Below are 10,011 nucleotides of genomic sequence, written 5' to 3' on the forward strand. Positions count from 1 at the left end.
ATTGTCCATTAGGTAAAATAAGTCCTCAAATTATAAATACACCACAAGAAAAACAGCCAATACTTAAATAAGGTTAACATGAAGACAATAGTTCACTGTCACACATGTTTAACAAAAGTAAAATCATTTGCTTCATTAAATAGGTTCAAAAACCAAAATTCTTCTTATTTAAATAAGACCTAACACTAGTTATTTGAACTTCAATGTATCTGTAAGTATTTTTCCTACGATAGGTGACTAACAAACCTATCCAATGGTTTAAAAAAACTTATTTTCAGTTATCGCCTATGGCGATTTCTTCCTGATTTCTTCTCTTTTCCCCCCGCTGCCTTCAGCTTCTTTGCCTCAATCTCCTCTATCGTGGCGCATTCACAAACGGCAGCTTCTTGCGGTACTCTGTAACATGTAAATGAACATTTGAGCTGCACTCTGGGAAAACGGGGCTTAATGCATGAGCCTAAAGTGTCATCCCATATTAGCCTGTTTAGTCCACACAGGCTTATCAGGGACAACACTTTCTGCTTCAACTGGATTTTCTTTAAGAAGGGACTTTCTTAAACGGAAAATAGCTTAAAGGTTCATTGTTTTTACCATTCAAGGCTTTTTTAAGGCTGTTGGGGGAAGGGGCCTTAGCCTTCATATTATATAGGAAAAAGTGTGTGAAACCCAAAATTTGGGGATACAACTCACGCAATGTTAGTCATAGGGGAATGAAATTTCCAGGTGTAAGTTTCTTTTTTTGGGTTAAGTGCATGAATATAATGAAAAAATTTGAGAGGATGTAGCCTTTTTATGAAAATTTCCGAGGGATTGTAGACTAGATTAGGCTACAGCTTTAGAATTAAAAAAAAAGACTGCTCTTCCTTATCGTGTGATATCAGTCTTCTTAAACTCAATTATGTGATATCTGTCTTCTTAAACTACATTTTGTGATATCTGACTTCTTACAAGTATAACAGTATATATTTCAAATGCATAAACATTAGTGAATTACAATCATGATGATTAATTAATGTTGATAATAAATGTATTTCAAAAAGACCGATACATTGCCATAAAATAAAATTACATGGGGTTTATGTTTCAAAATGTCATTCTGCTGAAATGTCATTTATATACTAAGAAAAATATTTATTGGTTAAAATTGCATATTATTTTTTATCAAGTACCTGATGCGGAAGCTTCAACTTTTCAGCTTTTGCAGCCCGGTCCTGTGTAAATTGACCTGGCTGCGGTGATACACGCTCACTGTCAGACTCCGATCGCTCACTGTCAGATTCCGAACGCTCACTGTTAGACTCCGACCGCTCACTGTCAGACTCCGAACGCTCACTGTTAGACTCCGAGCCAAACTCTTCCCAATCCTGAGACTCTGACTTATTAGTATCAAACATATGTCTGCAAAAAGAATAATTGAAATCAAAGAAATAATATATCTACATAATATAACTAAAATGCAGTGACTGTATCGAATTGTTGTTCACATCCGACGTTAAATAAAGATTCTTGTATCTTGTATCATTAATGCTATATCCGAAATACTTGCTGTCCGAATTGTGCAAGTCTGTATTTTGTATTATCGAAACGTCTATTTACAGATATACGAATGAAATCTACCATTACGATATAATGTCGGCATAAATATATCCTCCAATGATGTTTAGCACGTACAACACATTTTTGGCAACTTTACAGAGGAAAAAAAGAACAATTGATATTTACTTCGTATGAATATTCAACAACGGCGGCCATCTTGCCATTCATGAAACGGGTCAATAGTGGGTCCATACATTAGCAACAACCAGCAGAATTACGGCATTTTGCAAAGCAATAAGTGGCATGAATGGAAAGGAGAATGATTACCCTTCAAAATAAAAGCAATTTTTCTACTGGGCAATGTATCTTACCTATTTTTCTCGATCTCGGAAATTTTCTGAGGCTTTCTTTTAATCTTCAACGCAACTGTGTGGAAACGAAAGTGCTTTGCCCGCGAACATAAATGTATTAACTTATATGATTAGTGGTTATTTTAACCATATCCAATCGAAAACCACCTTAAAAACGACGTAATTCCGACCCCCTATCGGCACTATTTTTATGAACGAGATTTCGCGCTGGAATTGTTCAGTAATAAATGAGCCGTACGCAGTTGCCTCCCTTGTGCCCATCGCTAGTGTCAGGCCAGATTAACCATGCCCATGTTTGTCCTGTGTCAGTGACCATGTGATTCGTAAGTAAAGGACTTTATGTTATTGTTTCAGCAAGTAGCTTTATATAATCATGTACTAAATTGTGTCGATTTGACCTGCAGTAGTGAGATTGCATGACAAATAGTACTTTACTGTACATGTATTTGTGAAGTTGTGTAAGTTTACACATGGCACATGAAATCAATGGTGAAAGGCATGGATGGGTTATTGAGAGGGGGGATGAGTAGAAGTGCTGCAATAAGTAATAAGTGTCAAGTGTCATTGATTAAAAAACATATTCCAGCAAGGTTAACAATAAGCTTGAGATACAAACATACATGTACATTGCATATAATTTGGCTAGTGCAAGGTTTAAAATATAAATCACAATTTGCTAACAACATTTATGAGTAAATCAGTAATTTCAAATTTGTGACATTGATATTTGTTGCCAGATTGAAAAAACATGCGTAAAAATATTTTAAACATGCGTAGTGAATGAAGTTAGGTATTCAACATGAACTATGATGCAGTAATACCAATATGTAAGATGATTAATTCATCTTATAAAATATTAATTGATTGATTGAGACGAAATGCAAAAAGTACTGCATTTGACATGATTTTGTTCTCTATATAAATAAATTTATCAACGTGTTAGCGTTTAAAGTAATATTTTTTGTGGATATGAATTAGTCTTATGAGGTTTAATTGTTGAAATACATAAAAGATAACAAACATAATTTAACATATACACCAAGTTAAACTTATCAGCGGGTTAATGTTTGAAATAATACTTTTATGAATTTACATAATTTTTTAAAATCCTTTAAGGACCTTGTTGTCAACAATTCTTTAAATTTTAGCGTATTTGTTCTACAGTAGTAGTATTTTTTATAAACTTCCTTCTATGTTCATTAAAAAAGGAACATATAAGCATGTAGTGAAATTCATCCGCCACATCTCTGCATGTACAATGAGGGCATGTTCTCTCATTTATGTCTTGATTGGTCCATCTACCTGTCTCATTTGGGAAAAAGTGATTACCAGTTCTAAGTTTAATAAATAAAGATGATTCATATTTAGTTAGTGTGATTAAATATTTCTCTAATTCAACCTTATCCTTAAATATTGAATAGTTTAAGCCTTTTGTTGAGTTTTGAAGTGAGGTATGCCAGGTTTGCTGGTATTGATTAAGTAATATGCCCTTTATAGTGTACTTTATATTTTTATTTTGGATTTGATCTTGATTTAGCCATATGTAATTTCTGCCAGTTTGTGTGAAGATATTTTTTACATACTTTATCCATTTAGATTCAAAGTTAGGAAGGTTTAACATGTATTTATATATGAGATATGCTAATTTATCCGGTTTCCCAGTTATTAATCTATTCCAGTATGCAATCATTCTGCATTTTATAGTGAGATCTATGGGGTATCTTCCGAATTCTGCGTATATCATATAAAGTGGGGAGCTTTTTCTTAGATTGAAAATTTTTCTCAGAAATTCATTGTGTATTTTCTCTAGTAAATCAATGCTTTCATAGCCCCAAACCTCTGCCGAATATGTTAATATTGGCAGGATAGTGTTATCAAAAAGTTTTAATATCAGATATATTGGTAAATTAAGGTTATTAATTCTTGAATAGAGTAGGTGCATTGCATTCCTTGCTTGTTTTGCAAGATGTTTCTTTGCAGTTAGGAAGCTACCAGATTTTGCTAAAAAAACACCTAGATATTTGTATGAGTTAACAATTTCTAGAGACGTGTTGTCTATTTTAAAAGAGAAGTTTCTATTTTGCCTTGATCCGAAAATAATTACTTTTGTTTTATCCTTATTTATATTTAACTTCCATGTTTTACAGTAATCAGCAAAGTCATTCAGACAGTTTTGTAGTGTTTGGACATTTTCAGCAATTAAGACTGTGTCGTCTGCATATAATAGTACAATTATTTTGAGAAAAGTAGCAATATCGTTTTCTGGATTTGTAAGTTCTATACCATGGTGGCCTTTAGATTCTAAGTAATTCCCAAGGTCATTTAGGAAAAGGGAAAAGAGGATGGGCGATAAATTTTCTCCCTGACGCACGCCGCAGTTACATGAGAAAAATGGGGAGTTTTGAGTTCCATTAGAGTTACATGATGGTACATGATAAGCATTCACACACCTGACAAGGCTTTATCAAAGTGTCAACACAGATAAACAAAGACTTCAGTTACACACATTGACAAATAATTATGTTGGGCTGGGCAATTCTAAGACCTGGTATTGTATTAAAAAATTCCATTGTTGTTCACCTGATATTTTGATTATTATTTTTATTTAACTGCCTATAAACCAAAGTGTTTCATTAAAAAAATTATTATTTTTATTCTTATTATCCATTAAGTTGTTGGATTTTCTCTCATTGAAGGATTAGTGATAGAAGTTGTGTTTTGTAATGTTGTGTATTGAAACATATTTTAGTCTGCAATTATCAGTATTCATTTTAAAGCCAGTATCAAATTCACACCATTTTATGTTATAATTTTTTTAAATGCTACTTATACACGAATTCCTCATGATTTATTAAATCTACTATAATACCACTAGTATGCTCCTCTTAAAAATGTTTTGAAATGTAATTTACTTTTTACAAAAATTGTACTCAATTCAAGTCCACTTCAATCATACAGTATGTTAACTCATTCCATACTACAGCCTTATCTCTAAGCAACCCCAATCAGTAATAGCCTTATCTACCATTAGATAATCAGTACCCTCATCAGCTCTAAATGCCTGACAGATTATCTGTTTATTGATACCTTTATGGGTGTGAAAAAGGTTGTTTTTTAGGTGTTGTTACTTTGTTGACTGATTATGTGACAAATATTTTATTATAATATTTCCCCTTTTAAAAATAAATATAGTAATTTCATAAAAATTTCGAAATCTTGCATAACTTATCAAATAAAACAATTAGATTATTTCTAAATAATGTATCCAATACCATTATTATTTATGTATACACTTTTTACAAATATAAACTGTTTTAATGAATAAAATCAATCTTAAATAAAACATAAACACATAATAAATTATTTAATGACATAAAAACAATAATAAGATATTGTTAATAAAACACCGTATTATGTGAATTGGGAATAAGACATCAATTTGGGAATAAATTGTGTTTTATCAAAAGTGCATAATATGCAGTTTTATGTGTTGCATTTATCTAGTTTTACAAATTATAATTAAAACATATACTTGCATATATAATAGCATCATTTAAATTGATTTTACTTCAAAACTTGATTTTTTATTAATTTAAACAAAAAATCCTCATGCAATGAAACTGTGTCTATGCCGCGCATGGACACGGTTTCAAAATACACTTTAAATGAAACAAATTCAATCACTGTTAATGAAAAAGTCATGGAAAATTTCTTATTAAGCTGTAACTTTATGTACTTTTCCTCCAAATGTTTATTTGGTTAAATGGAAAACACAAAGTCTTGGGTTCTTCTTTACTTATTTCTTTTCAGTTCAGTGTTATATAAATATAAATTAATTCAGGAATACAATCATTCTGATCCGAAGAAGGAATCAATAAACGTCCTGCAAATAAACAATAACACACATATAACACATAATTATAAATATTGCTGTCTTGCTGTAAAATCATATGATATATATGAAAAGTATTTATAACAGCAAATATAACAACAATATATAGATAAATATATTAACAAATGATGAAACAATCATTTGATGCATTAGTACTAATTACAACATAAGATTAATTACAGAATAAAATATCTTTCCATCAAGAATAATGTTGTGGCGACCAGACCGACTGACTGACCTAGACATGCAAATACATATCTCAAAACACAAATACATATGTGAAACACATACATACATATACACAGTTCAACACACATTTACTCACAAATTTATGGAATATGGCGTCGCAGCGTTTCTTCCGAATCCGTGTCCGCAAGTGATGATACTCTGCAAGCTGTTAAAAAGTGCACACATATTAATAAAGGAAAATGTGATTTTAAATAGAAACCATCTTGAACCAAAGAAGAATTACTAATCTCATAAATGCGTTAAATTACTGATCTTAAATAAATCTTTATGACAGTTGACAAGCATGTGCAACAGCATTACAATCAGTAATTACTTATTTACACATTTGTACATACCTATTGTATAATGATACCTAATAATTTAAAGAAGTTTAAAGTTGACAGATGTTCACTAGTCTCTTGACATATTTGTTCTGGCGCGCGAGCTCGTGAAACAATACCGTACATTACACAAAAGACGTAACCACATAAAACAGGTTACATACAACTATACTAACATTTTGATGTGAAATCCACCCTGTCACAAAGCTTAAATTATAGATAATGTATTACAAAAATATATGTAGATCATGAAATGAATAGTTTTGTTTGAGAAAATCACCAAAATGATGTCCATTCCCAGTTTGATGTCTTATTCCCAATTCACATAATACAGTGTTATAATAAGATATTGTTAATAACAAAAACAAACATCAATAGATAAAAAGCACAGTTATGTTTCAATTGCAAGTAATTTTATGAAAAAAAGAAAGAAATTCTGAGAACATCTTAATATGCTTTTATTAGAACTTCATAAAAATAAAAAAGAATACAAATAACTATCCTTAGAAAACAGATATTTGTAATTACTAAATCCTAAACAAACAGCAAAAGATCCAAAAAAATTGTCTAGGGAGCAGGGGTGAAATGTCTAGGGGGTGAATTGTCTTCTCGGGGTGAATTGTCTTGGGGGTGAATTGTCTCGCTTCCGGGGGGGGGGGGAAGATCAAGGGCAATAGTTTCACAAGTGAAGAAGCTGGCCTTGTCTTTGGTTTAATTTTCAATGCATGTTGCCTTAGCGCTATGTTATGACACTGACACAAATAGGCATTCTTGTGTCACTTTCTGTTTTGATGAAATGGATTTGACTGTTTGCTGCCTTTCGGAACTTGAAATTTGGGCAAAAATATATCCCCTTCCCCCTTAACCCTTTGCATGCTGGGAAATTTGTCGTCTGCCAAAATGTCGTCTGCTGAATTTCTAAAATTAGCATTTTCTTTTATTTTTTTTCAAAGAATACTATCAGAATAGCAAACAGTTTGGATCCTGATGAGACACCACGTTTTGCATAGGCCTTTAAAATTCGGTTCCCGCACTGAAAGGGTTTATGAATGTTATCCACTTTTATAATTGATTTTTTTGTTGTTGTTATTGAATGTATTTACTACAACAAAAATTTTGTTGGTCAAATGTTGAAAAAAATCCATTAATTGAACAATGATGAAATGATTCACATACTTAAGTGCAATTCAGTGTCGTTACAGTACTGTAGATTTCGTCTGTGTGGTTAATCAAGTGTATCTACTGTAGATTATTTTTAATTTATTGAACATCATTTTTCACACCTGAGGATGTTTACGTCTGCTGCACCTTTTAGGCTTGAAAGCCACAGGTTGTGAACAAATGTCTGCATGTGTGCATATATTTTATTTCTTAGTTCCTTCCTCACCTGAATAATTACATGACAGTGTGTGATGATGAATATGTATTATCATGTTTATGACAATGTGTTGACCTGGAGCTCCTGCAGTTAAGACTCAAAATGTGGGAAGAATTTTCAATATTAAGAGCTTAATTCTATGCATTAATCTCTGACTCACTGAAAAACATATTTTAAAGTTGACATGGTCATGTGCCATGTGGATCAACCAGAGTACCTAATTTAAGCTCCACCTATATTGTATTGTCACCACCGAAACAATTTACATGGACCCTGGTCCCAGAATGGAAATCGAATACTGGTTGCTGGTGTGACTGCACCAAGTTGGCCTTTATTATCAGGCGATCAATTACTTGAAAATGAAAATCTACGGTGGAAACTTTTTCGCATTATAATTATTATTAATATTTATTATTGTTACAGTTACATGTAAGTTGTGTCAATACCATCAGTGAATTCGTAGAAATATGGGATATTACGTAACCAAATGCATTGATGGTGTGTACATCACAATTTCAGCAAGAAAAGATTTTTCAGATACCAAATAGACAATTTTATGTGTTAAGTTTCTTTTTGATAAATTAATGCAGTTGTTTTTTACTAACAATATAATATCACCACTATTGAATGCCCATAATCTATGAGCTGTTAGTTTGTTAGTTTCCATTTTTATTTAATGTCATTTATTAATATAAAAAATCCAAATAGTGCCTTATGCCCTCTTAAATACATGCATCCAGTCTTATCTTATTTTGTCACCTTAGACCCCTAGAGAGCACAGTCACCCACGGTTTATTAGATTACAATCAGTAACACAGTAACTGATAAGCTGAAGGACACACTCCACACAAATATCTTATTATCTCCAGGTCAAACAATCTTGAGATTTGAGGTTTTTTTATTAATTTTAAATATATACGAAATAAGTTGTTTTTTTATTGAGGAAAACAAGTATTATAATAATTGTTTTAAACAATGTGTTGGCATGGTAAATCTATCAGTTGTATTTGATTTAATTATTGAGAACAATCGGCTAATGAATCTGCAGATTAATTTCACAAAGACAATATTATCAGTTTTAAATACATAGTTTTATTTGTTTGTAATATTACTGGCAATCTTCTTAGTTTTTTACTACAAATCCTTACTTTTTGTTTATCCCTTTACCCCTTAGATACGTATTTTGACGCATTTGTAGTCACTTAGAAACTTATATTTAATTCAAGACCTTTCTTACTAGATCCAAGTTTGAAAGGCTTCATTTCCAACCCTTAGATACTGATGAGCAGCAAACAGCATAAAACCTGAACAGCCTGCGTTTTATTCACAGGCTGTTCTGAAGTTATATTGTTTGCACATAGCCACTTCCACTTTGCTTTTGTGTGGGAAAGGGTTAAACAAGTGTTATATTTTTATGCTGCCCGAAATAAAATTTTGGCGGAGCATATAGTGGCCAGTTTGTCCTTCCTTCCTTCCTTACTTACTTCTTTCCGTCACACTTTTGTTACGGTTTCTCATAGCGCCTTCAACACTTTACCGATCTCTTTAGTATTTGGCATGTAGGTACCTTGCATGGACCTCTACCTTTTGATGAGGTTTGAGGTCACTGGGTTCAAGGTCAAGGTCGCCGAGGCTAATAATAGATTTTCTGTCACGCTTTTGTTACAGTTTCTCATAGGGCCTTCACTACTTTACGGATCTCTTTCATATTTGGCATGTCTAAGGTACCTTGCATGGACCTCTACCTTTTGATGTGGTTTGAGGTCACTGGGTTCAAGGTCAAGGTCACAGAGGCCTAATAATAGATTTTCTGTCACGCTTTTGTTACAGTTTCTTATAGGGCCTCCACTACTTTACTGATCTCTTTCATATTTGGCATGTAGGTACCTTGCATGGACCTCTACCTTTTGATGAGGTTTGAGGTCACTGGGTTCAAGGTCAAGGTCATCGAGGCTAATAATAGATTTTCCGTCACGCTTTTGTTACAGTTTCTCATAGGGCCATCCGCCTTAACTACTTTACCGATCTCTTTCATATTTGGCATGTAGGTACCTTGCATGGACCTCTACATTTTGATGAGTTTTTAGGTCACTGGGGTAAATGTCAAGGTCACCGAGGCTAATTATATATTTTTCCGTCACACTTTTGTTACAGTTTTTCATAGCGCCTTCAATATTTTACTGATCTTTTACATATTTGGCATGTAGGTACCTTACATATATAGACCTACCTTTTGATGACGCTTGATGTCATTTGGGGTCAAGG

This window comes from Dreissena polymorpha, chromosome 10, assembly GCF_020536995.1.
Source record: "Dreissena polymorpha isolate Duluth1 chromosome 10, UMN_Dpol_1.0, whole genome shotgun sequence".
Classification (NCBI taxonomy): Eukaryota; Metazoa; Mollusca; class Bivalvia; order Myida; family Dreissenidae; genus Dreissena; species Dreissena polymorpha.